Raw genomic sequence first — 27466 nt, 5'->3', positions numbered from 1 at the left:
GAACTCGGGACCTTTGCCTTTAGCGGGCAAGTGCTCTCAAGTCGCGGTCCGTCACACAGTTTTAATCTGCCGGGAAGTTTCATATCAGCGCACACTCCGCTGCAGAGTGAAAATCTCAATCTGGAAACATCCCCTAGGCTGTGGCTAAGCCATGTCTCCGCAAATCCTTTCTTTCAGGAGTGCTTGTCCTGCATGGTTCGCAGGAGAGCTTCTGTAAAGTTTGGAAGGTAGGAGACGAGGTACTGGCGGTAGTAAAGCTGTGAGCACTGGGCGTGAGTCGTGCTTGGGTAGCTCAGTTGGTAGGGCACTTGCCCGCAAAAGCCAAACGCCCCGAGTTCGAGTCTCGGTTCGTCACACAGTTTTAATCTGCCAGGAAGTTTCATACCGTGTTCTGTTCTTTCTTAAATTACGTATTTAGCTCCGATCTGCAGGTGCCCACGTGAATCAGCTTGCTCATGGTACTGCAAGTTGAAAAAGATGTATATATATATATATATATATATATATATATATATATATATATATCATCCGCATATATATATGCGGATGATAAACCCCTTCCCTCTAAAAATTTCCCTCCTTCATACCTCCTCTGTGTTACTACAGATGATGTGTCACTGATCTCATATGTACTAAGATTACAGTACACGCGAGGTGCCTATTTGCTTCCACAGCCCTGAGTGGAATGCGTAAGTTCTATTGACCTGCAGCCTTCTATAGTCGTTGTCCCCAGCGCAGAAAACAGCACTTAGATCGTGAATCTGTTATTTTGAGGCTGTAGCTCTTAGCGATGAATTGATATTATGTAATAATTAAATTTCCAGTTAGTTTGTTTACATGGGATGCCACTCGCTTTTCCTTGGCAGAACACGAGAAATTGCACAATTACATTCCTCTTCAGTCACAAATAATTTCCATTCTTCAAAAAATAATGAACTACGCATTTCCTTAATTATTATGGTACTGTTCTCAAGTATATGTCCAAATAACAAGAGTTTGCTAATAAAGTCTTAACACCGACTGCGGCAGAAAACATGTCTATCCTCCGAGGTTACCCAATCGGCTCTATTCACAGACTAGACACTGCAAATTAAATCTTAACTGATACCGCCGCGGACAATATATCCGTCCTCAGAGACTGCCGAAGCAGCTATGATCTAAGAGCCGGACCACTTCGCCCGCCACCCAAGTTAGGCGCAATCCGAAGATCACCGAAGTGCTTCGCCTGCCTTTTCGTTAAGCAGTCGTTTATTATTCTACTGCCTATTAATACTTGTGAAGTAATGGAATCATAGCATGCTATTGAGAGATGCTTTAATGTGAAATACAAGTAAATACGCTGTTTAGTACGTCTACTATTAATAACAGAAGTTATCATTCTGGTTCGCAACTTCCGAACGCAGCAGCCAATCGCGGAGAAGGACCACAATTCAAGCAATCTTTCTCACGATACCGGTACAGAACAACCATCTGTTTTGGTACCTCACACCACATTACGTTATCTTGCCACTGTTACCTTCTCAACTGCTCTAAAAAGAGCTTGTTGTACCTGAGTATGATGCTGCAAAGCCATAAATATTAAATGTGACATAGTTCTCCATGTAAGTTATATCTTGCTTACGATGCCGCTGATCCGATGAAAAGAACACAATTTTATTACAAAGTGACGTCAGTGCTATAGCACTCGTCCAGTTACCTCACTTCAGAATATCTTCCCAGTGCTGTCACATCTGCATCTAAGCCTATATCCACACTCTGCAGACGATCGTGAACTCCATGGCAGAGAGTATTTTGCAGAGTATCACGTATTAGAGTTTCATCCCGTTCCATTCATGCATTGAGCGCGAGAAGAATAACCTCTGTGCGCATAGTAATTCACCTAATCTTAATAAGACATAATGAAAATGAAAGCTACAAACCTAGCTGCAATAAGGCCTGTTTCAGCTTCATTACCATATCAAGCCAACTTCAAAAATAACATTGGTGAAATTAGCCTTGCGTAAATCGTCTCTTTTTTGTTTTGTAAACATATAGAACCGCAGTAAAGAGCTGTCAAAATGCTGAATTGTCAAAATATTTGTCAAAACGTATTTTTAACGTTTTTTAACTACAAAAAAAAGTGTACTTACCATGACATGAAAGAAAAAATTTACTATAGATGCAATATGGTCGTCACTTCCAACTAGACGTAAGTGCCGGTGCAAATGTAAACATAACACACCCGCGATTTACGTATGGTTACTCTTACCAATGCCAACGCCCTTTCCGCAGTGGTAACACCGGTTCCCGTCAGATCACAGAAGTTAAGCGCTGTCTCGGGCTGGGCTAGCACTTGGATGGTGACCATCCGGTCTGCCGAGCGCTGTTGGCAAGTGGGGTGCACTCAGCCCTTGTGAGGTAAACTGAGGAGCTACTTGATTGAGAAGTAGCGGCTCCTCTCTCAGAAACTAACATACGGCCGGGAGAGCGGTGTGTTGACCACATGCCCCTCCATATCCGCATCCAGTGACGCCTATAGGCTGAGGATGACACGGCGGCCGGTCGGTACCGCTGGGCCTTCATGGCCTGTTCGGGAGGTGTGTAGTCTACTCTTACCAATGTTATTTTTCCCGTTCATTTGATAAAGGCAATTAAGCCGAAACAGGCCTGTCGTGCAAGATAATTAACTATATTAACTTATTGCAGCTAGTTTTGGAGCTTTCATTTTCATTTTGCTGCGAGTCCAACAGAACGTAAAATAATATAATCTTGTCTTCTTGTTCCCTACAGGAGCAATAGGCGGTATAGTATATCCCTTGAGTTTCCTCTTAATACTGATTACGTCGTTGATAGTTGCAATGCCTGTGTTTATACAGTGTCTGTATCTTCACAGTAGAACGCCCATCAGACTGCAACCACGTCTGAAGGAACAGACACTGCCGCTGACAATTGCAGCTGTTGTAAACATTAGACAGCTGTGGTAAACATTAGATTCTCATTCTGCGACTGTGCACTGACGTCAGCTGTCAGAGCGGACTCGAAACCTTATTTCCCGCTAATCACGAGCGGTCGCCTCGACCTCTTCAACTATTCGAGCACGCCTACAGGATAGATCTAAACATCTTTACGTCACGTAGCAAAACCCTTAAGCCCACACATTTCATGATTCCTGCACAGGGAGATAAATATTACACAACTAAATTTCCCCCATTGAGGCACTGTAACCATCATTGATATCTCCAAGTCTCGACGGACCAAAATGACGAGCGGCAATCACGAATTTTGCGATCGTAAGGGTTTTACGTGACATACATGGTAGAGGTTCGGCCCTGGAGGCTGCTCGGATAGCCAAAGTTGTTGAGGCGACCACTCACGATAAGCAGGATATCCGGGTTCATTTCAAACAGCTGACGTCAGTGCATAGTCGCAGAAACTAGGTTTGCGTGGGATAATTAACAGTCTATTTTTAAGTGTCTGCCTGTTTAGGTTATTACGGCCCAAACAAACCAATGACCATTCGTGCTGGCCTTCTTTGCATACGTTCACCAACCCGTGTCAGTCCTATTCGGTATGGATTCCACACATTCTGTCAAGAAAAATGCATACTTCAGTAACTGTTGAGCCATTGGCCTCCGGAAGTGTATCACATGCCTCCGCGATGTTTTCAGATCGCAAGAAGGAACAGAGGGTAGTGAATAAGGAAGCAAGGAATATTATAAAATCATGTGATTAAGAATCAAGGTAGGAAAGTAAAACAAGGTTATCTTCTCGCTGCCTAGTATGCTGGCGTATCTGTATGCCTAGTATGCTGGCGTATCTGTACGATCTGTTACAAACAGTTAGAAAGGGGTAATCTCCGCAGGTGTGATCCCTTTGCGCTCCTGGTAAAAAGCATCCAAGATCTGAAGTATAGAAGTCTCACTGTGATTACTCTGATATGGATGTAATAATGTAATACGACACACTGTACTACATGCATGTGAACATCACATTTCCACTGCAAGCTAGAAACAGTCGAAAAGCACTCACAAATAACAATGTTTTAATTGGTTCGCCGTTATGAAAAAAAAAAAAAACATTTCAATTGTTGCATGCACATTATCAGCATTAATAAACTAATTATACAACAGGCTACACAAATGAAGAAAATGGTCGGTATTATTACGAAAGTAGGAATATCCTAAAAGAGTGTTATGATTAGATATATTTAATTTGTTGAAATGTACTGCGGATCTACTTTCATGACAATGTTTTTCGAACTCCAATTCACAGGGTACACGTGGCTAGCTTGTGCATTCCTGTCGCGCGCATTATCCTCCGCTACTCACAATACACTGACCATTGTGTTGTGCGACAGATCAGTTGTTTATTTTTCTCAGTAACAACTATTTTATTCGCGATCACACATTGTCAGTTTGGCAAGCCGTAGGTGAGTAAACAGTATCTGGCATGTGCCTATCATTCCGCCTGAAGGAACGCTCGTCATTACTTTAATACTGCTCGGATCAAGAGAAGGAATAAAATCCTTTGGTAAGTTTCCATTCCAGTCGCTCAGTGTTAAAAATACGATGGGTTACGGGGATTCTCCAAAATTCCAACAGAACTGGCAATCTATTTTTGTGTGAGTTGTTAACCTTTTCTCATTCGAAGAAGCATCACCGTTTGTGAGTAACGGCCACATTTCTCTTGGTGACTGGTTTAATTGTACTTTTTTTCTCACAGTGTAATTTGCCAAACTCATCTCACAGGAGCTATTGAGACAGAATTCCGAAACGGAGTGCCTCATTAAACAAGTTATTGGCAATCACAGAGCTCAATAGCTTACGAAAAACCTCATAGTGTCGGTTTGCAGTAACATAAAAGAAGAAATTTCATGTTTATTTTCATACGAGGAAGCTCTTGTTTCGCTAGCTGTGGATAACTCTTCAAAAATTACAGTCACTGGAATGAAATATATATAAAGGGAAGTACAAGTACTCATATATCGCCATAGATAAAAAAGTTCCGTGTGTTCAAGAATTGGCAAAACACTCTCCTCCTTGTGTGGTATCATTCGCTAAACTTTCGTTTCGATGTCTCGAGCGGTTTAGGAGATGTGAGAAATGTTACGAGTATTTCATTCAAGCGGGCGTGCGATCGGAAGTGAGCGCGCTACGTGGGATCAATTTTCTCGAGATCGGAGGCAAAAACAGAGACCTCCTCCCAAGTCAAAACAAATATTCAGCATGTTAGCTAAATTTCATACGCAGCAACATATGGTGTAATACGCACCAAACGCAAAATCATAGCGACCCCTAATTTTCGTTGCAAACTTTTTGAGTTTTGCGTAGTGTCTTACTAAAATGTGTACATCAGAATAAGAATGGTCATTAGCGAGATGATGGGCACTTCGCCACGAAGCTGACATATAACGCTACAAGTAAGGCAAAAATCATATATTTTCAGTGAATAGTTTCTGTAAAATCGTTTGAGAAAGATAACAGGTTGCGCGCGCTTCGGTTCTGTCAGCGCAGAGCGTCGCCAGTCGGCGCGTGCGAAGTATGGTGTATGCGTCGCAATATGCGCTGCACCCGCGCGACTCGTGCGGCACGTGCGTGTCGCGCTGTAGTGTCGTGTCACGTCACACGTGCTATACGCGTCTCAATTTGCGCCTAGCCTAAAAACATCTGCAGCGTATCGCGTTTACGAGTACCACCAGAGATAATCCTCGACAACCGATAACAAAAATTACGAAATGCAAAGAGTAGTTTAATCTACAAACTCTGCTATAAAAATTTTATTGACTCGAAAAACTTCAGTATTTAAATACTGGCAAAAAATCTATGTAGGTGAGATTACAGAATCCATACCAGATGAGCCAATACTCCATTTCTAATGACTCCCTGACGGATCACCTTTCCTTCTTATTTTTCGGTTACTTCATCGATAATGAATGCAGGATACAAATTGACTAATTTGTAAGTGATGTTGTTCCTTTGCACACCCTTGAGGTCATAGGCTATTTTACTTTTTTTATTCGTCTGCACTCAAGAAGGCTACAACGTTTACTCGTAGCCGCGGCGATGGGGTGGGAGATGTCTGACATTCGTAGAGTGCGTGCGAAACTATTTGGCCACCAGCTGCACAGACGGCGTGGTACAGGAGGGGACAACGGCACTGATGGTGACGGTTTCCTTGCGGACGAGACATGGCAATAGGAGAGGTGTGGTTGTAAAACTGAAGCCGTTACACAAAAAGCTATCTCACAGAACTCCTGAGTTACAGCCAAACAGTTTGCGATGATCGTATTGATAGGTCATGTCAATACGACCAATTATTCGAAAAGTCAACCGTTCATTATTAAAAACACAGTGGGTTAAAGGATTACGCTGAAATTTCAGCAGAAGGAACGATTTATTTTCAACAGACTTATTTTTCTTTCTTTTGTTGTCATGTTGAAATTAATTCCTTTTGCCAAAACACAGAAGGGTTTACACAACTTCACCTCTCTAGCTACTAGTGCAGTTGCGATTGCAACAGAATCCTGAAACAACCTGTTATTAAATAAATAATTCATGACACGTCAAGTCAATAGCTTACAAAAAGGTCATGGTCTGTGTAAAAATAAACGTGTCATTTCTTCACTTGTATTGTTACAAATCCATATTGATTATCAATAGCCCTTAAAATCATTACGTTATTCCATTGAAAAAATCTATCGCCACACATATATCACAGCATACAAGAAAGTTTTGTATGTTCACTATACGAGGCGATCAAAAAGTTTCCGTTCGAAAGCTGTTTAGTCTAGAATCGGAACGCCAATACTAAAAATCGCCGTGAGTATTGAGGCAATCAGTTCACCGACGCAACAGTCGAAGATACCCATTTGGTAAAACATCGTGTCCTGCTGCGTGAAGAAGTCGGTAACTGCCTGGCGCACATCTTTGTCCGACAGTGATCGTTGGACCCTTCAAGGCCTTTTTTAGGGGATCGTAGGTGTGATAATCGCTTAGGGAGAGATCAGCAATATAGACGGGGTCTCCCACTGGAGGTGGAATAACTTCTGCATTACGACGTTTGCGGTATGGGGACATGCGTTGTAGTGAAGCAGCAGTACCCCTTGTCACAGTAATCAAAGAACAAGGTGAACATCATCTTCCCGGCAGGTGGCTGGCTTTTGAACGTTTTGGGACGCGAGACGATGGATGACACTACTGCGTCGTCGACGCTTTCGACTCTGATTCCCAGTGAAGGCGCTACCTTTCGTCGCCTGCAACAACACATGCATTTCAGAAAGACGCGAATGCCACACTGATCCCCAGCTTACATATCGGCTCTTATACACCGATCAGCCAAAACAATGTGACCACTGCCCACCGCCACGTTGGATGCCGCCCGGTGGCGTTGCGGTAATAAAACTATGTAAGCAGAGCAGACACGGACGCGGATCATCCTGGCGAAGATACAGGCTGTAAATGCGGAAATCCATTAAGATAAGTGTCTTTGACAAAGGGCGGATTATTATTAAGTAGAGCCTGTGAACGAGTATCACGAAAACGGTGAAGCTGGTCGAATGTTCACGTGCTACTGTCGTGAGCATCTACGGAAAGAGGTAGAAGGACAGTGAAACTACCACGAGCCGCTAAATGGTTGAACGTCCACGACTTTTCCCAGAACGTGGGGCTCCGAGGCTTGTCTGCTCTGTAAAGTAGAACAGACGGTGATCTGTAGCATCTCTGCTAAAATGGCACAACGCTGGTGAACGCACAAGTGTTTCAGAACACACCATTCATCGTACTATGTTGAACATGGAGCTCTGCAGCAGGCCACCCCTACGTGTTCACACGTTGACCAACAACATCGTCAATTACAACTACAGTGGGGTCTCAGGGGTTCAGCATTCGTTGGCTGGATACAGGCTTGGCGACCCTGGGGTTTCTGAGCTGGGAGCTGATAAGCGCCTCCAGTCCCATGTCATCGTAAGTACTGGCCATGCTTCAGGGACCACTATCAAGCGCTTCAGTGGAACATTATATGTCACAAGGAATGGGTGTCCTGGCTTGACCTCCCAGATCTCGAGGATGGTAAAAACCTCTATAAAAAGCACTTCAGTCTCAAGGTGTGCTGCACGTTGATGAGATGCATGGTTATTGAAGTGGAACAGTCGTTAGCGGGCAACCTATGGGGAACGTGCCACACTTCAGTTGTATAAGGCTTACCGAGGCACGCAGGGCTCTGTATAGGTGCACTTTTTTTTCAATAACTGCTCCTGGGACCGAGATGACTCTTCAAAGTTTTCTCTTTCCCCTCTCAGCGGAATGAGAGGGCCACTAGTAGGTATTAACACGCAATCAAATAAGAGGACTCGAGTAGCCAGTCTCCCGCGCTCAGAGGCATTGAGGAATTCTAGTGGGTTTAGAAACAGAATGCATGCTGCTGGCTAGAGTACGTTTTTATTCGTTAGAAGGAAAGATGGAAGTTTTGAAAAAGTATCACCTTTTCCATAAAAAAGGGTGTAAAGGGTATTTAAGGTACTTTAAAATCAGATAAGCAGTTACAAACTGGGACACTGTTGGTGGAAATATCAAGTTCCCAACAAGTAACAAATCTATGGAAAGCCAAAACCCTTGGTGAATATGCCATTGATACTGAGCTCCACGCCACATTTAACTACAGTAAATGTATTGCGACATGCACAGACTTGACGGACATCCCGAAAGAAGATCTGAAAGTTGAATGGGCGCAAGAAGGAATATTATGAAGAGAGTGGAAGTGATGTGATTAAATCCGACTCGTTCATTCTCACTTTTAATAGCACAGAACTCCCCGAACATATTAAAACCACACGATTGATCCCCTATACTGAGGCCAAGAAGGTTTATAAGACTATGCAGGCCCCGATGTTTGCTAGCTCCTTTGTTCCAGTTGTTAAACAGGCAGTACGGAAAAGTGATGCTGCTACATAAATGGAGGTAGCTAGTGTTAGCACAACTGCGTTTGTCAGTGCACTTGTGCTGTTGCAGTTGCTTCACAGTCCACAATTGCTCCCAAAACATCGGAAAAGTCTGTGGTCGCTGACGTTGTGTTATCTGCTCTAAGGTTGAATCTGGTCCACCGCTTAGCGCTACCACTGCCACTGCTGCAGTCGTGGCTCTGATGCCTACCTAGGACAAAATGTCAAAGACCAAGCGTCCCCCACTGACGGAGTCGGAAAGTAAACAGTGCGACGACGTCGACGCTATAGTATCTGACATCTCTGTTGAGTCTTCGGTACAGCTAATGGAGACTGATGTCAGACTAGGGCAATGATCTCGCCCAAGACTGAGGCCCCGACCATTATGGACTACCTCCCCTCTCCGGTGAATGTGAAAGGACAACTCCCATCATAGATGGCTCCCATATTACAGGGGAACATTAAATGGTTCAGGACACTTGTGGAGGAACTGAAACTGCTAGTGCAGGAATGACGCCAGTGCCTGTGTTCACAAGAAACTCATTTTAAAGCCACTGACATTCCTGTGCTACGGGGCTTTACCCTAATCAAAAGGATGGTCTGACTGGGGACAGAGCCAAGGGATGGGTTGCTGTGTTCGTCAATGATGCGCATCACTCCTCTGCTCTCCCCCTGGCTACTGACTTGCAAGCAGTTGCTCTCGAGGTTCATAGGTGTTGGAGGGTCAGTGTTTGCTCGCCGTATCTACCTCCACCAGATGCAACAGACTCTGAGGCTCTCATAGATCTTGAGGAACAACTCCCCCAACTATTTCTCGAACTGGGAGACTTCAATACCCGTCATATGTTGTGGGGCTGGACCTATGCTTCCTTGGAGTCATGTTTTTGAGAGCCTCATGACGTCTCATGAGCTGTGCATCCTCAACAAAGATACACACACTAGTTTTTGCACTCCTATGGAATCATTGACAGCTATCGACCTCTCTTTCTGCTCTCGAACCCTTGCAGACTCCGTTCAGTGGGAGATCGTTGACGACCTTCATTCCAATGAACACTCCTCACTCTGCATTCACCTACTGGATGGAGAACTACCTTAAGAGAAGCCATGCATACTATGGTTGGCAGGACTAACTGGACACTGTCCAGCCAGCTAGTTGTGTTTGAACATCACAACAGCGTCCAAGAATAGGTGGACCACATCACATGAGTGATCAGTCGTGCCACTGACTTATCTTCACAAAGTCCTCAGGTCATCTTAGGAGGCGACATGTGCCTTGGTGGACAGATGAGTGCCATTCAGCCATCCGGGACAGGTGTACAGTTCTTTGAAGATTTAAATGCCACCTTACAGGGGCAACCTCATAGCCTTTCGAGTCGCAAGAGCCAAGGCTCCATGCATAATTAAGGAGAGCAAGAAAAGGAAATTGCAAGCGTTTCTGGGCTCTGTCAATCGTTTCACTTACTCTATGAAAGTATGGGAGACCATCAGGGGGATTTCTCTTCAACGCAGCCGTTTACCAATAGTAGCAGTGCTGAAATGGGCATGTCTCCAAACAGTGACAGGAGATATAACTCAGACCCTGGCAGAGAATTTTGCACAAACTACTGAGAATTCACCAGGACCCAGCATTTCGTCGTTACCATGCAATTGTAGAGAGGGGAAAATTGGACTTCAGATTCAACAGGTCTGAGACGTACAACTACGCTTTCTCCATGTGGGAGCTGGAATCGATCCTGTCTCAGAAACTCGTGATACTGCACCTGGTCATGACCAAATCCACTACTGCATGCTTCCCATTTCGCAGCAGCGCTAAGGAAATCCTGCTCGAATGTTTTAATCGTACATGGCAGGCAGGTGGTAACTTCCCCAACTCTTAGAGAGAGGCACTTTTACAACTCTCCTCAGACGAGGAAAGGACTGCACATGTTCCAGTCGTTGTCGGAGTATCTCCTTAACGAGCTGTGTGGGAAAGACCTAAACGGAATGATTAACCGTCGTCTGGTCTGGTTGTTAGAGACCAGGCAACTCCTTACTCGCTCTCACTATCAGTTCTGGAGATTTCGGTCCACTGTCGGCAACCTGACCCTGCTAGAGGCCGCTGTTCAACAGGTTTTCCTACGTAAACATCACTGAATCGGCATATTCTTCGACTGCATCACTGGGGCTTTAGTGGCCACCTTCCCATCTTCCCTGTCTCAGCGGTTTTTTAGGACCTGTGTTGGTGACTCACTGATAGAGCATTCTGAGCAGGAAATGTGTCAGTCAGGGCAGTGTTTTAAGAGTTACCTCTTTGCCATAGCCATAGACAGTATCATGTCTACGGTAAGGAGTCCTGCTCCTTATTTGTGGACGATTTTGCTATTTACCAGTGATGGAACAGCATGCCACCATGCCACCAGTTGCAGCTTACATTGTGGAGGCTAGATAAGGGGACTGCAAAGTCGTGTTTTCAGTTTTTTGCGCGTATGTGTGGGTGTGTTCATTTTAATCGTTATCGTCGTATTTTTAATTTACCTGTCTTGCATATGAGAGACACCATCCTGTATTTTAGAGACTCATATAGGTTTCTGGACCTCATTTTGTACTGCAAATTGTCGTGTTTCTCACACCTGAGAGAGCTGAAATCCAGAACTCTGAAGACAATGAATACCTTAACGTGCATTAGCCACAGGTCTTGGGGAGCGGACAGCGCGCGTTGCTTCAGTTTTATATGGCTTTCGTGCGTTCGTGGCTGGACTATGGATGCGCGGTGTATGGATCAGCGAGACCTTCTTATTTGAAGATCATTGACACTGTCCACCATGAGGGGATTTGGCTGGTCACAGGTGCTAATGGTACTAGCCCCGTACCTAGTCTCGGTGCTGAGGCTGCAGAACCGCCACTGACCACCCGGCGGCAGCTCCTCATGGTGTATCAGGCATGTAAGTTCCTCGCAGCTCCGACTTCACCTGCACACCATACTGTTGCTCGTCTGCCTCTGGAATGCCTTTTCTCCAACCGTCCACGAGCTACAATGCCGCTTGGGATACGCATATAGTATATGCTGGAGTCACTCTATGTTGAGCAAGTACAATCCCAAATCAAGGGTTTTAACCATCTGCCACTCTGGTAACTGAAGAAACCCACCGTAATTTTAGATGTAGTGCAGTACAGTAGAGACTGCACTCTTACTTCTGTTTTTGATGCAATATTTTCTAACACTTTATATTAGCACCACAACTATGTAACTTTCTTTACGGATGGGTCTAAGCAGTAGGACTCCGTTGGTTGCTCTGTCGTGTTCCCCCGGATCGTGTCCTGGGGGTCCGACTGCCTCAAGAATTCACTGTCTTCGACTCAGAATTGTATGCGATCTTGCTAGCACTGGATCAGGAGAGACGTTCTTGCAGTGTTAAATTTCTTGTGTGTTCCGATTGTATGAGCGCCCTTCACTCTTTCCAACGTTTGCACCCAGCAGGTAAAGTAATCCAGAATATCCAGGATGCCCTCCTCCAACTACAACTACTGCGGAAGGAGGTGTCTTTCTGTTGCCTACCAGGGCACATGGGTATTGCAGGAATGAAAGGGCAGATATAACAGCCAAGGAGGTGTGTCGTTGTCCCCAGTTCCTCCAGTGTGCCATTCCCCTGCATGCTACCAGCTCTCTGTTGAGGTACAAAGTCATGTGTAGATAGGAAGCTAAGTGGCTGTATCCTGAGTACCTCTATCGGTTCTCCCTTCTATTCCAGTCTCGTATTGTTCGTGGAAAGAAGGATTGTCGGTATGCTTCTGCGTGGGCTCTAATCTCTCTGATTTTATCCTCATGGTCTCTTCGCGAGATGTACGTAGGAGGGAGCAATATACTGCTTGACTCTTCGGTGAAGGTATGTTCTCGAAACTTTAACAAAAGCCCGTACCGAGCTACTGAGCGTCTCTCCTGCAGAGTCTTCCACTGGAGTTTATAATTTTCGTAACGCTATCGCGATTACTAAATGATCCTGTAACGAAGCGCGCTGCTCTCCGTTGGATCTTCTCTATCTCTTCTATCAACCCTATCTGGTACGGATCCCACACTGCTGAGCAGTATTCAAGCAGTGGGCGAACAAGCGTACTGTAACCTACTTCCTTTGTTTTCGGATTGCATTTCCTTAGGATTCTTCCAATGAATCTCAGTCTGGCATCTGCTTTACCGACAATCAACTTTATATGATCATTCCATTTCAAATCACTCCTACTGCGTACTCCCAGATAATTTATGCAATTAACTGCTTTCAGTTGCTGACCTGCTATTTTGTAGCTAAATGATAAGGGATCTATCTTTCTATGTATTCGCAGCACATTACACTTGTCCACTTTGAGATTCAATTGCCCTTCCCTGCACCATGCGTCAATTCGTTGCAGATCCTCCTGTATTTCAGTACAATTTTTCATTGTTACAACCTCTCGATACACCACAGCATCATCTGCAAAAAGCCTCAGTGAACTTCCAATGTCATCCACAAGGTCATTTATGTATATTGTGAATAGCAACGGTCCTACGACACTCCCCTGCGGCACACCTGAAATCACTCTCACTTCGGAAGACTTCTCTCCATTGAGAATGACATGCTGCGTTCTGTTATCTAGGAACTCTCCAATCCAGTCACACAATTGGTCTGATAGTCCATATGCTCTTACTTTGTTCATTTAACGACTGTGGGGAACTGTATCGAACGCCTTGCGGAAGTCAAGAAACACGGCATCTACCTGGGAACCCGTGTCTATGGCCCTCTGAGTCTCGTGGACGAATAGCGCGAGCTGGGTCTCACACGACCGTCTTTTTCGAAACCCATGCTGATTCCTACAGAGTAGATTTCTAGTCTCCAGAAAAGTCATTATACTCGAACATAATACGTGTTCCAAAATTCTACAACTATTGCACTGTGTTTTATTTTCTGACCGGCGAGTCGCGGCGGATTTGCCGACGGATCTGCCCTCTACTTTAAGTGAAATTGAAACGAATGTGCTTCGACTTTTAAAGTTTTGTGAATTGTCCAATATTTTTCCCAAGATTTTAGGGAATGGTTTTAACGTGTTCACAGGGTGACTGGCGCACCCGTGTTTTTTTCTAAATGGCCAGCCAGTCACATTTCTATGTGCCTTTCATTCAGCTCGTCTGTCGTTTTACTTACGTTTGAATCTCCTGTATAGCTCATTTTTCCATTTCTTCGTTGTCTCGACGCGTATGTTAACATTTCGCTATTTTATACACATTCGTTTCCTAAGGGCGCTGGTAACCACGCCGTTGGGCGCCCTTAAACTCCAAACACACTCAAACACACACACACACACACACACACACACACACACACACAAACAACACACACACACACACACACACTCACGATTGCAGTGACCATGGGACCATTGGGATTCGACCTCGTCTCCACAAACGCCACCATCGAGGTGAACGGTGGCTCGAGACGTGCAGTACCCCATGGACGCAGGCTGGTGGAAGTAGTATTATGCCATTGGAGGCATTCTTCTGCGCTGGCGTGGCACCTGTGGTAGTAATCGAAGATACGCTGACAGCTGTGAACCACCTGCATCCCTTGATGCTTGATGCCTTCCCAGACAGCGGTGCTATCTTCCGGCAGTATAAACATAGTGTCCCGGAGCAAGAACCACGCTACAGAGGTTTGTGGAGCATATCAGTGAACTCACGCTGATGTCTCAGAGACCAATTTCGCCTTATGTAACCCCTCTGGGTCGCTATTGGGCGCCATCACCGCGTACGCAAATCAGCCTTACGTTATTTACGTGAATTACATGACATGTACGTAGACACTTAATGCCACATATCTCCACAAACCTACCAACAAACTGTCGGATCACTGATACGCAGAATCAGTTATGTATTTCGTTCCAAAGACGGACAAACAAGCTATTAAGCAGGTAGTCATAGTGTTTTGGCTTATCAGTTTATGCCCGTATCAGTCACGCTACGTTGCATAGCCACTGCAGCAACGCTCTCAAACGGAACTTTTTGCCTTACCCTTATATAAGGTTGCATACTCTCCTCTTTGCGTGCTGTCATTTGCCATAAACTTTTTTAGGTATTTCGAATTTTTTATGAGATATGAGGGATGTTATGAACATTTAACTTTCACTCTGTTGTTCGCACGTGTGGTCACAAGTGACTGCACTACATAGAATCCGTTTTCTCGAGATTGGAGATGTAGATCTCAACTCAAGTTTACATAAAAATTCAATGTGTTAGCTACATTACTTATGCACAATGTATGACCTAACGGGCACCAAAGGCAAATGTACCAAACGCAAACTCATAGCGACCCCTATTTTTCATTGCGAACTATTCGAATATGCGCAGATCCTTACTTAATGTCGAAATATCACTTTGTCACCATTGGCAAAATGACGGGCGGTTCACCATGAAGCTGACAAATCAGGGTATGAGATACGAGAGAACTAATTTTTTTTACCAGATAGTTTCTTTAAATCCGTCTGAGAACGATTGCTCAGAAACTGGTGTGCAAACGCCTCCATTTCCGCAGTGTAGCAGAAGTGGCCAGAGAATGTTTCGTTTATAATGGACTTAGTGCACAGCTCAGGAGACAGCAAGCAGAGGCGGCCACCCCTTAGAAACAGAGAGGTGGACTCGCCCAGCGCTTAGAACGAAAATGCATTTCATCGGATGCCTCCTAACATGGGTCGGACCTCCTTTTGTCGACCATCGTGTAGCAGTTCGACGTGCCATGGACTCAACAAATCGCTGTAAGTCCCCTGCGGAAATATTGAGCCATGCTGGAGGATTTTGTGCACGAACTAACCTCTCGATTATGTCCCATAAACGTTCGATGGGTGGCGAAATCATTCGCTTGAATTGTTCTGAATTGTCTTCAAATCAATTGTGGACAATTGTGGCCCAGCGAAATGGAGAATTGTCATCCATAGAAGTTCCATAGTTATTTGGGAACATGAAGTCCATGAATGGCTACAAATGGTTTCCAAGTAGCCGAACGTAACCATTTCCAGTCAATAACCGGTTCGGTTGGACCAGAGGATCCAGTCTATTCCCATAAACACAGCCCACACCATTATGGAGCCACCACCAGCTTGCACACCTTGTTGGCAGCTTGGATCCATGGCTTTATGGGGTCTGCGGCGCACTCGCACCATACGATCAGCTCATACCAACTGAAGTCTGGACTTATCTGACCAGGCCACGATTTTCCAGTCGTCTAGGGCCCAATCGATATAGTTACAAGTCCAGGAGAGTCACTGCAGGCGATGACGCACTGTTACCGAAAGCACTCGCGTCGGTCGTCTGTTGCCATAGCCCATTAAAGCCCAATTTCGCCGCAGTGTCCTAACGGATACGTTCTGTCGTACATCTACACTGACTTCTGTGGTTATTTCACGTATTGTTGTTTGTCTGTTAGCACAGACAGCTCTACGCAAACACCGCTGCTCTCGGTCGTTAAGTGAAGGCCGTCGGCAACTAAGTTGTCCGTGGTGGGAAGTAACGGCAGAAACTTGGTGTTCTCGGCACACTCTTGACAGTGTGGATCTCGGAATATTGAATTCCCTAACGATTTCCGAAATGTATTGTTCTATGCTTCTAGCTGAAACTATCATTCCGCTTTCAAAGTCTGATAATTCCCGTCGTGCGCCCGAAATCGCATCGGGAACTTTTTCACATGAATCATCTGAGTGCAAATGACAGCTCCACTAATGCACTGCCTTTGTATACCTTGTGTTCGCTGTACTACTGCCATCTGTATAAGTACATATCGCTATCCCATGATTTTCGTCATGGGTCAGGGATCAGACTGCAGTACAACAGAGCAGTGAAAATTAACGTTTACTGTAACGAATTTTACATTTATATTACTAAACAATTAACCCTGTTCATGGTACACGGTCCAGTTGCTGTGGCCGAGCGGTTCTAGGCGCTTCAGTACGGAACCGCGCTGCTGCTACGGTCGCAGGTTCGAATCCTGCCTCGGGCGTGGATGTGTATGATGTCCTTAGGTTAGTTAGGTTTAAGGAGATCTAGATTCTAGGGGACTGATGACCTCAGATGTTATGTCCCATAGTGCTCAGCGCCATTTGAGCCACTTGAACCACGGTCCAGTTGCAGGATGTCTAACGGCTCGTGGGCGCAACAAGAGTTTCTTTTTCAGTATTTCGTATAATTATTGAGCGAACTGAAAATTTAAAATGCTGTCGTATTATACTCATTACGGTGTACAGTCTCATATTAAAGTTTTAACACAGTAAGACAGGTATTACAGTTACAAGCTGTGTGTATGTCTTGGGGCAGTGTAACTCAGCCAAACCGAGTATTTGAGAATGACAGCATTTAGCGACTTCCAAAAAACTTTCCTCAATTTTCAGGACCTTTACGAAACGTTTTTACACTGAAAAAATGATGTTACAAAATGATGAAAGGAGGAAAGTTTGCAGCAGATGACGATGTTTGGTTTGTGGGGCGCTCAGCTGCGCAGTCATCAGTGCCCGTAAAAAGTCCCAAATTTTTTTTCCACACTCAATGTTTTGCGCAGTCCAATCTAGCCACTGTCACGAATTATGATGATGATGAAGCGATGAGGACAACACAAACACCCTGTCCTGCAGCAAAGAAAATCCCCAACCCGGCCGGGAATCGAACTCGGGACCCCACGATTCAAAGGCTAGCCTCTAGACCACGAGCTGCGGAGAAGTTTGCAGCAGAACGTCATTATCAGGCATGACGCTTTAATTTATTATCTCTGTAACACCAGCTCCATCCGCAACATATTTTGGAGACAGCTTCCTATATATATCACTGGATGTACCTGCAAAATTATGTTATTGCACGACACATTGTTCAGGAGATAATTCCAACGTCATAAACATTGAGATGCGTTAAAAACTAGCTTTTATTAAAGAAAGGCGCGCATATTATCCCGTCTACTCTCATCCAGTGTTTGAGAATGAGAACACGTAGCGACTTACAATAAACTGTAAACATAATTCCAAACCTTTGATAAAATTTTCTAGCATAAATACGTAACGTCAAATATTTAGTGATCAAAAATTTGAAGCTGTTTTGTATATAGAAGTACGATTCTTTAACTAATCGTGTATATACTAGTTTGTTGATGGGTGAACATGATCGTGGCATTCTGTTGCTACACATACGTGTGTACTCCTCGAGCCATTGGACAGTGCACGGCAGAAGATGCTTCATTCAAAAGTAACCGATTGTCCGTATTATTCCACACACGTAATGAGCGAGAGAAAAAAAATTACTGTCCATATGTCTCTGTAAGCGCAGTAATCTCTCATATCTTATTGTCAAGGCCCTACGCGAGGTGCGCAACATAGCCAGAAATGGGTGTAGTCCTTGTGAAGTAGCATTACGTGGGGAGGCGAGGTAACTGGCTCTGGGTTTTGGGTTTCTTCATTCCGTCGGTTGGTAGCTGTTCTCGCGAACGATTGTGAACACTCTACCTTGCCACTCACTTAGCAAGGACCAGCGGAAGACATGGAGAGAAGCAGAAAGTAGTGAAAACCTGATAACCAGCGATCTACTTTCCGCATGCTGATGACATCTGAGCTACTATACAGAAAAATATCTTATCACGACCGTCGATAGAAACAGAGCTAAGATCTGCGTTAGGCTAACTAAAAGTTTGCCGTTCAGTGAACAAGACCTCGTTTATTGATTTATAAATGCGTATTGCTTCAAAATGTTCCAAACACTCACGATATATTAACAAAATTTAGCTAAAATCATTTCATATTCTGTGGAGGTTCCTTAGTTCATCACACCGAATCGAAAGCAGTGGGCAGGCATAGTACAGATTTCCTCGTCATTAAACTCGATATTTAGTTCTCGTAAGGTTACACCTCTTACGCAGTATGTCATGTAGGAAGCATACACTCGTTTCCTGGCATCTGGAAGGCAGGTAATTGAAATCACACTACATTTCCATAACGGTGTGTTACTCACGAAACGTCGGTTAAGAAGTTCTTCGCTATGCGATAAAACAGTTCTTGCCGCGATACCACTGTGTTATCTCCGACCGTAAATTTTTAAAAGTCCATTCACGATAAGACGGTTTACTCCTACCACCTTCATCGAAGGGGCTCAATCTTCCCTCACAGCCTGACTGTCGGGATTCTATGGTGGAGACTGCGATGATAATGAGATGATGATGATGTTGTTTGTGGGTCGCTCAACATCGTGGTTATCAGCGTCTGTACAAATTCCCAATCTTTCCATTTCCTGTCTCATCTATTTCCGAATGATGAGAAGATGATGAGGACAACACAAATCCTCAGTTCCTGGGCGGAGAAAATCCTCAGCCCGGCCAGGAATCGAACGCGGGACCCCATGATCGAGAGGCAGTAATACTAACCATTAGACCACGAGCTGCAGACGTGGAGACTGGGAGCAGCCACTGTGCTGACTGTCTGTAGCGATCCTAGACATACGCTATCTGATCTGAAGTACCCAGCACATGTACACTATGTGATCAAAAGTATCCGGAGACCTGGCTGAAAACGACTTACAAGTTCGTGGCGCCCTCCATCGGTAACGCTGGAATTCAGTATGATGTTGGCCCACTCTTAGCCTTGTTGATAGCTTCCACTCTCGCAGACATACGGTCAATCAGTTGCTGGAAGGTTTCTTGGGGAATGACAGCCCATTTTTCACGGAGTGCTACACTGAGGTATCAATGTCGGTCGGTGAGGCCTGGTACGAATTCGGCGTTCCAAAATATCCCAAAGGTCTTCTATAGAATTCAGGTCAGGACTCTGTGCAGGCCATTCCATTACGGGGATGTTATTGTCGTGTAACCAGTCCGCCACAGTCCGAGCATTATTAACAGGTGCTCGATCGTGTTGAAAGATGCAATTGCCATCACCGAATTGCTCTTCAACAGTGGGAAGCAAGAAGCTCCTTAAAACATCAATGTAAGCCTGTGCTGTGATAGTGCCACGGAAAACAACAAGGGGTGCAAGCCCCTCCATGAAAAACACGACCACACCATAACACCACCGCCTCCGAACTTTACTGTTGGCACTACACACGCTAGCAGATGACGTTCACCGAGCATTCGCCATACCAATATACACACTACCATCTGATTGACACATTGTGTATCGTGATTCGTCACTCCAGACAAAGTTTTTCCACTGTTCAATCGTCCAACAATGCTTACGCTCCTAACACCAAGCGAGGCGACGTTTGCAATTTACCGGAGTGATGTGTGGCTTATGAGCAGCCGCTCGACAATGAAATCCAAGTTTTCTCACCTCCCACCTAACTGTCAAAGTACTTGCAGTTTGAAATTCCTGTGTGATGGTCTGGGTAGATGTCTGCCTATTACACATTACGACCCTCTTCAACTGTCGGCGTTCTCTGTCAGTCAACAGACGAAGTCGGCCTGAACACTTTTGTGGTGTACGTGTCCCTTCACGTTTCCACTTCACTGTCACATCGGAAACAGTGTACCTAGGGATGTTTAGGAGTGTAGAAATCTCGCGTACAGACGTATGACACAAGTGACACCCAATCACCTGACCAGGTTCAAGGTCCGTGAGTTCCGCGGAGCGCCCCATTCTGCTCTCTCACCATGTCTAATGACTACTGAGGTCGCTGATATGGAGTACCTGGCAGTAGGTGGCACCACTGTGCAAATAATATGAAAAACGTATGTTTTTTTTGGGTGTCCGGGCACTTTTGATAAAATAGTGTATGTAATAATGAATTGGCGGCTAGATGTCAGGACAGGCGGCCCTACCAGTTTAAAAGCAGGCGGGGAGTACCGTGGAGTCAGTAGAGAAGCAGTAACAGCAGTGCTTCAGGTGTTAGGGACTGGATTACATTGCCGCCCACTGCCAGATGCCCGTGTGCTGTAGAAAATGTGCCGAACCCCACGACACCAGAACTTGCACAATAAAACACATGGACCCGCAGATAAGGTGCGCGCTGTGTGGGAAAAACCACATGGCCGGGTACCAAGGCTGCGACGTCCACAAGAAACACACACAGAAGGCAAAGGGTGTGAAGGCCGCCCCCACACACGAAAACAAGACACTGCAACCCCATCAAACCACACACAGAGACAAAACAGGACAACACACGCAGACAAAACTTGGGTAAAACCACGGCGTGACACTCCAAGGGCAACATATGCAGAAGAGGTCTCTCCACCAAAAAGCCACGAAAACGTCGAGAAATCGACGCAAGCCATGTCACCACAACACCTGACACAGAACAACACTGGGAGAAACACAGCAACGACCAGGTCCACCAAGACAGAGGAAGCTCTAGGGAACCCGACACTCACTCCACCCCCTCAGATCAATTGTTTGGCATTATGATGAACCTCATCATGGAAATGATGAAGGAATTCAGGGAGGCCTAGAAGCAGAACACTCAGATCACCATTTCCCTTCAGGCAACAGTCCAGCAGTCGCTCCCCTCTGCGACTTCCTCAGTAGTTACAAAATCCCATCATAGATAGACGACCAAATATCCAAGGCCTGACAATGTCCATCTTTAAAGCAGACGGCATTGTTAATGAAGAGGTCTAGTTCAGAGAACTCATGAATGAGTTCTTCATCGACACATGCATGATGGGTGAAACCCACCTAAAACTGGGAATAAAAGCGACAGTTCCCAACCGTAAAGATAGGCCAACACAAGGCGGAGGAGTGGCCATTTACATAAAAAGAGGGATCCCCCACCACCATGTATTCATACCACCTACCAATAAAATCGAAGCAGTGGCCGTGGAAGTAACCACTGCCACTGGACCCCTAACAATCGTTGCAATCTACCAACCCCCACAAGACGAGATAGACGAGGGAGACACAGCTGCTCTAGGGAAAATTGAAGGCAAACTTATAATAGGGGGCGACTTCAATGCCAAACACCCTGATTGGAACTCTAGATTAACCTCCAGAGCAGGCGCCAAACTGCAACGACTAGCACGCGACCATCACATTTTTCAGAAAATGGAGGTAGACCCAACGTGTTAGACATAGCCCTCACTAGGAGGATGGTTCAAATGGCTCTTAGCACTACGGGACTTAACATCTGTGGTCATCAGTCCCCTAGAACTTAGAACTACTTAAACCTAACTAACCTAAGGACATCACACACATCCATGCCCGAGGCAGGATTCGAACCTGCGACCGTAGCAGTCGCGCGGTTCCGGACTGAGCGCCTAGAACCGCTAGACCACCGCGGCCGGCTCACTAGGAGGATCAGGGGGTTTGTGGCCGGAAGGACAATCAGCAGAATGTCGTCCGATCACAACCCAGTGCTTCTAGAGGTCGATATGAGTGAATGGGTAACACTCCCAAGGTACCAGACGTCCTACAAACGTACTGGGAACCATACCGAGAAACTGTCGCCTCTGATATCGCTCGCGCTCCGCCACCTACTGCAGAAACAGTAGAACAAGCGCTACAAGACCTAACAGGGACCATCTTGCAGGCAGCGGAAGATGCCATTCCCCCACAAATGGATGGCCCGCCCCCGCAAGTACAACTCCTGGAGCATCTACTAGCCCAAATCCGTAACAAGAACAGAGTGGCAAAAGAGTGTAAGATCACCAGAAATCAGGCCACCAGGAGGCTGCTCAATCGTTGAGCTGAAGGTAGCGCTCAGTGAGCACAGAAACCAGCAATGGAAAAGCGCCTCGCAGCCCTGAAAGTAGACGATCACACACTACGGCAGGCAACCAAACAATTTATCAAGAGACCCACTAGGCTGCCGCCACTGCACGGTGAGAGGGGTCTGGCCTACAGCCATGCTGAAAAGGCCAGCGCCTTCACCGATACCTACGAGAAGCAGTTTCAAGCGGCAGAACTCCAGGATGACGAACATGAAGAGGTAGTCCGTCGTCAACTGACTGTCTTCCTCAATGCTAAGGAGGACCCAGAGGACGAACCCCCACTTTTCGCCCCCGAAAACGTGGCAAAAGTAATTATGTCCCTCCCTACAAAAAAGGTGCCAGGACACGACAGCGTCACCAACCAGTTAGTTGAAAACCTCCCGCCCTCGGCTATCGAACACCTCGCGAACGTCTTCAACGAGTTGTACCAGCGAGTTCCCAGCATACTGGAAACACGCGGAAGTGATCGCGATACACAAATTAGGTTAAAAAAAATGGCTCTGAGCACTATGTGATTTAACATCTGTGGTCATCGGTCCCCTAGAACTTAGAACTACTTAAACCTAACTAACCTAAGGACATCACACACATCCATGCCCGAGGCAGGATTCGAACCTGCGACCGTAGCGGTCACGCGGTTCCAGACTGACGCGCCTAGAACCGCACGGCCACACCGGCTGGCACAAATTAGGGAAAGACCCTTTATTGCCGCAGCACTACAGGCCGATTAGCCTCTTGCCAACTCTCAGCAAGATCTAAGAGTGTCTCCTCTTTATTCCCATACGAGACCACATCACCAACGAGCGACTTTTGCCGGATTTCCAATTCGGATTCCCACAGAAGCACTCCGCCCCACAACAGATCATGAGAATAGTGGAAGCAGCCACAGAGGGCTTCAACCATAGAGGCTACTGCGGGATAGTGCTATTTGATGTAGCCAAAGCCTTCGACTCAGTATGGCATAAAGGGCTGCTATACAGGTTATACACACAAGGGTTCTGCGGGAGCGTAGTCAGGTTAATCCAAATCTATCTCACTAATAGAGCCTTTTCTGTCAAGGTAGAGTCACCTCTACCAAAAGGCGAATTCGTGCTGGGGTGCCACAGGGATCGGTCCTGGGGCCCGTTTTGTACAGTCTGTACACAGAGGACACTCCAACGGCCCCCCTGGTGCACACCGCACAGTACGCTGAAGACACCGCCTATTACACTCGCAATGCGAAAAAGGACCTGGTCATTCGTAGCCTACAAAGGGTTTTAGATAACACAGAAACCTGGGCCCGTTGCTGGCGCATCACCATCAATCCGGAAAAGACACAGGCTATGCTGATCACCCAGAGAATCGGGAGACATGGACCACCTCAACGCTCCCAACGCTCCCCCCCTTCACCTGTACCTGCATAGATCCCGACTCCCCTGGCGCAGATCCGCCAGGTATCTCGGTGTAGCCTTGGACTCGAGACTAACGTGGAAACCCCATATAGAGGAGATCCACAGGAAGGTCTGCGCCAGAATGTCCATCCCATACCCAGTCCTCAACACAACCAGCTCCCTTCCCTGCTCTGTAGGACTAAACGTCTATCAGGCCCTCATACGTCCAGTAATGGAGTATGCGTGCCCTGTCTGGGGATACGCGCCGAAGCAGCACCTGGACAAACTCCAGAGGCTGCACAACCGCGCCCATAGGATTCCCCACAGACGACCTGCACGCCGCTGCCGAAATCCCACTCTTCAAAGAAAGATTACAGGATGGGGCAACGGCTTTCTACGAGAGCTCTTCCAGATCTGGAAATAGCCTCATCCAATCCTTTGATCGGTACATGACCCGCGATAATCACAAACGCCCCATGACAATCTTCGACGACTAAGTCGAAGAGAAAAATCCCAAAAAACCTCCAGATCCTAACACCAATCCTTAATCCTTAAAATACCAAACATCTCGCCAAGCTCAGGCAAGTACTAGACACCACCATAACACCTACACAACACACAGACAACAAAAACAGTCAAAGACAATCACACACTCACAACACACATTGTGGAGTAAAAGCCAGCAGGCTACAAACTCCTCTATACACTTCCCCAAGGAGGGGAAAGTAAAAGGTGGGAGAGAGAGAGTAACAGAATCGATCGGTCAGGAGAGCTGAGTGACTTCTGACATGGACCAGTGTCATAGGGCTCAGCCTGGCTGCACGTGCCCCTCACCGCCACGGCACACTGACTGAGAGTGAGTTACAGATTCATCAGGGACATTTGAACCCTTCTAAAGCTGCCCAAGCTGCCTGTTGGTGATGCGATTGTGAAGTGGAAACGCGAACGAACAACCACAGCTAAACCGAGACCAGGCAGACGTCATGTACTGACGGACAAGGACTGTCGAACGTTGCAGAGGGCGGTAGTAAGAAATCGCATCAGATCAGCGGAAGGAATCACTCAAAATTTTTAAGGTGCTACCAGTAGTCCAGCTAGCACAATTATTGTGTGTAGGGAGCTGAAAAGAATGGCATACAATGATCGAGCAAAAGATCAAAAGCTACACATTTCGGTGGTCACTGTTGAGCAACGCATGACCAGCTGTAAAAAGTGACGACGTTGTACAGTGGGTGATAGGAAACGAGTGATTTGGAGTGATGAATCACTCTATATCGTGTGGTAATCGGATGTAAGAGTCTGAGTTTGCCGAATGACAGGTGAACGTTACCTGCTACCATGTGTAGGGCCAACAGTGGAGTACGGAAGCGGTGGTTTAACGGTATAAGGGTTTCGTAATTAGAGTGAGGTCCCACTATTGCGCTTAAGAAAACGCTAAATTTGGAAAGATATGAACACATTTTACAACATAGTGGACTGCACACTATAGGAACATTTCGAAGACGATTATTGTTTGTGCCAGTATGAGAATGTACCCTGTCACAAATCAACATCTGTGAGGCAATTTTTTGTGGACAATAACATTCTTGGAACGGCCTGACCTACCCAGCGTCCCGATCTAAATCTGTGGGATGAGTTAGAAAGTCGACTTCGATCCAGACCACAGAGTATTGCATCACTATCTTTGCTGCCTTCGGCTCTTGAGGAAGAATGGGCTACCATTGCTCTACAGACATTCAGACACCTCACTGAAAGTACCTCTAGTAGAGTTCAAGCCATCATAAAGGCGAACTGTGGATACATCCCATATTAATGTCCACCAACAGGCGCATAGATACTTTTGATAAGATAATGTAACTCCGTGCGAACGGCACACGAAACAGTTCTCCGAAACTCGGCGCAGTAGCTGATCGTGACGGAGAAATTCACGCACTTTTTTATTTAATCGCATATAACTTTTGCATGTGAGTTTTTGTCGGACGAATTTTATTTCTGTTAGAGGGCTGTTTGGTAATGGATCTGGAAAAATTAGATCCCCTACATCAACAAATATTGCTAGCATAAAATGACAAGTATGTCAAATAAAAGCCCTTCACACCCAGCACTCTATACTTAAAGTTCACCGTTGTACATAATATTAAAACTACGAATCCAAACGATCATTATGTGCATTATGTGTCATACACAGAAATCTATGTGTCTCCATGTTCTTCTTGACATCTCGCCGATGTGACGTAGTGGCTGGATTGGAGTAACCAATAAAAGAAGTCAAACCAATCGTCAGATGATGTTAATTAGTTGTTACCTAACCATCTGAGAACGAGTACCCAACCACAAATCATTTCAGTGACTCGTTCGCTGACATCTGGGTTTGGTTGCGGACTGTTGTACTGTTTCCTTTACATGTAAGAAACCCAACTTAATGCGTAATTAGCGAATAATATACAAAGCAAAGGATAAATGAAATTTATTAAATACAGGAGATACAGGAATTGTGTTAGGATTCACTCTGTACGTTGATTAATTTTATAATCTTTTTAGTTAAATATTGTACACTAAAAATCAGAATTGCAGGGAGCAGCTTTATTCGTCCTGTCAGTTCCTCGTTACCTTACTCAAGTGGCTACTTTTCAAACATTGATTGACAAATTTCTTACTAAATGAGTGCAAACAATTAAGAATAATAGTACAAATTTTTCATGCTGAAACTAACCTTTTCGTGTAACTGTGCAGAACTATTTGCTTTGGCGCTGAATAAAGAATTGTGCAATAATTTATTTATAGCAAATGCACTCTAAGGCAAGAAAAACGACGCACCACGAAGGACTAATCCGAATGAGACGGAAATCGGCAGATGTGATGTACATGTACGGACAACGAAATGATTACAATTTCAGAAAAACTGGAGAATTTATTCAAGAGAAGCAGCTTCACAAATTGAGCGAGTCAATAACCGTTGATCCGCTTCTGGCCCTTATACAAGCAGTTAATCGGATTGGCATTGATTTATAAAGTTCTTGCATGCTCTCCTGAGAGATATCGTATGACATTATGTCCAACTGGCGCATTAGATCGTCAAAATACCGAGATGATTGGAGGGCCTGTCCAGAATGCTCCAGGCGTTCTCATTTGGCGAGAGATCCGGCGACCTCGCTGGCCAAGATAGGATTTGATAAGCCCGAAGCAGTAGAAACTCTCGCAGTGTGCAGGCGGTCATTATCGTGCTGAAATGTAAGCCCATGATGTCTTGCCATGAAGGACACCAAAACGGGGCATAGAATATCGTTGACATACCGCTGTGCTGTAAGGGTGTCGCGAATAACAACCAAATGGGTCCTGCTGTAAAAAGAAATGTCACCCTGGCCACCAGTCCTGGTTGTCGGGCCGTGTGGTGGGCGGCAGACAGGCTGGTACCACACCGTTGTCCGGCGCAACTCCGGGCACGTCTTGGGCGGGGAATCCCATTGACTGGAGCAGAATTGTCATGCTTCGATCTGAGTCCTGATGACCAGTGAAGACGC

The 27466-nt window shown here is 45.7% G+C and overlaps 1 long non-coding RNA gene across 1 annotated transcript in view; it reads left to right on the top strand.

Annotated features, from left to right (window-relative positions):
* The window catches only part of LOC124596650, a 65741-nt gene that overhangs the window by 26332 nt on the left and 11943 nt on the right, over positions 1-27466 (top strand). The gene's annotated exons all lie outside the window — the stretch shown is intronic.

This window comes from Schistocerca americana, chromosome 2 (genome assembly GCF_021461395.2).
Source record: "Schistocerca americana isolate TAMUIC-IGC-003095 chromosome 2, iqSchAmer2.1, whole genome shotgun sequence".
In the NCBI taxonomy this organism is placed as follows: domain Eukaryota; kingdom Metazoa; phylum Arthropoda; class Insecta; order Orthoptera; family Acrididae; genus Schistocerca; species Schistocerca americana.
This window is presented reverse-complemented; position numbering and strand designations above follow the sequence as displayed.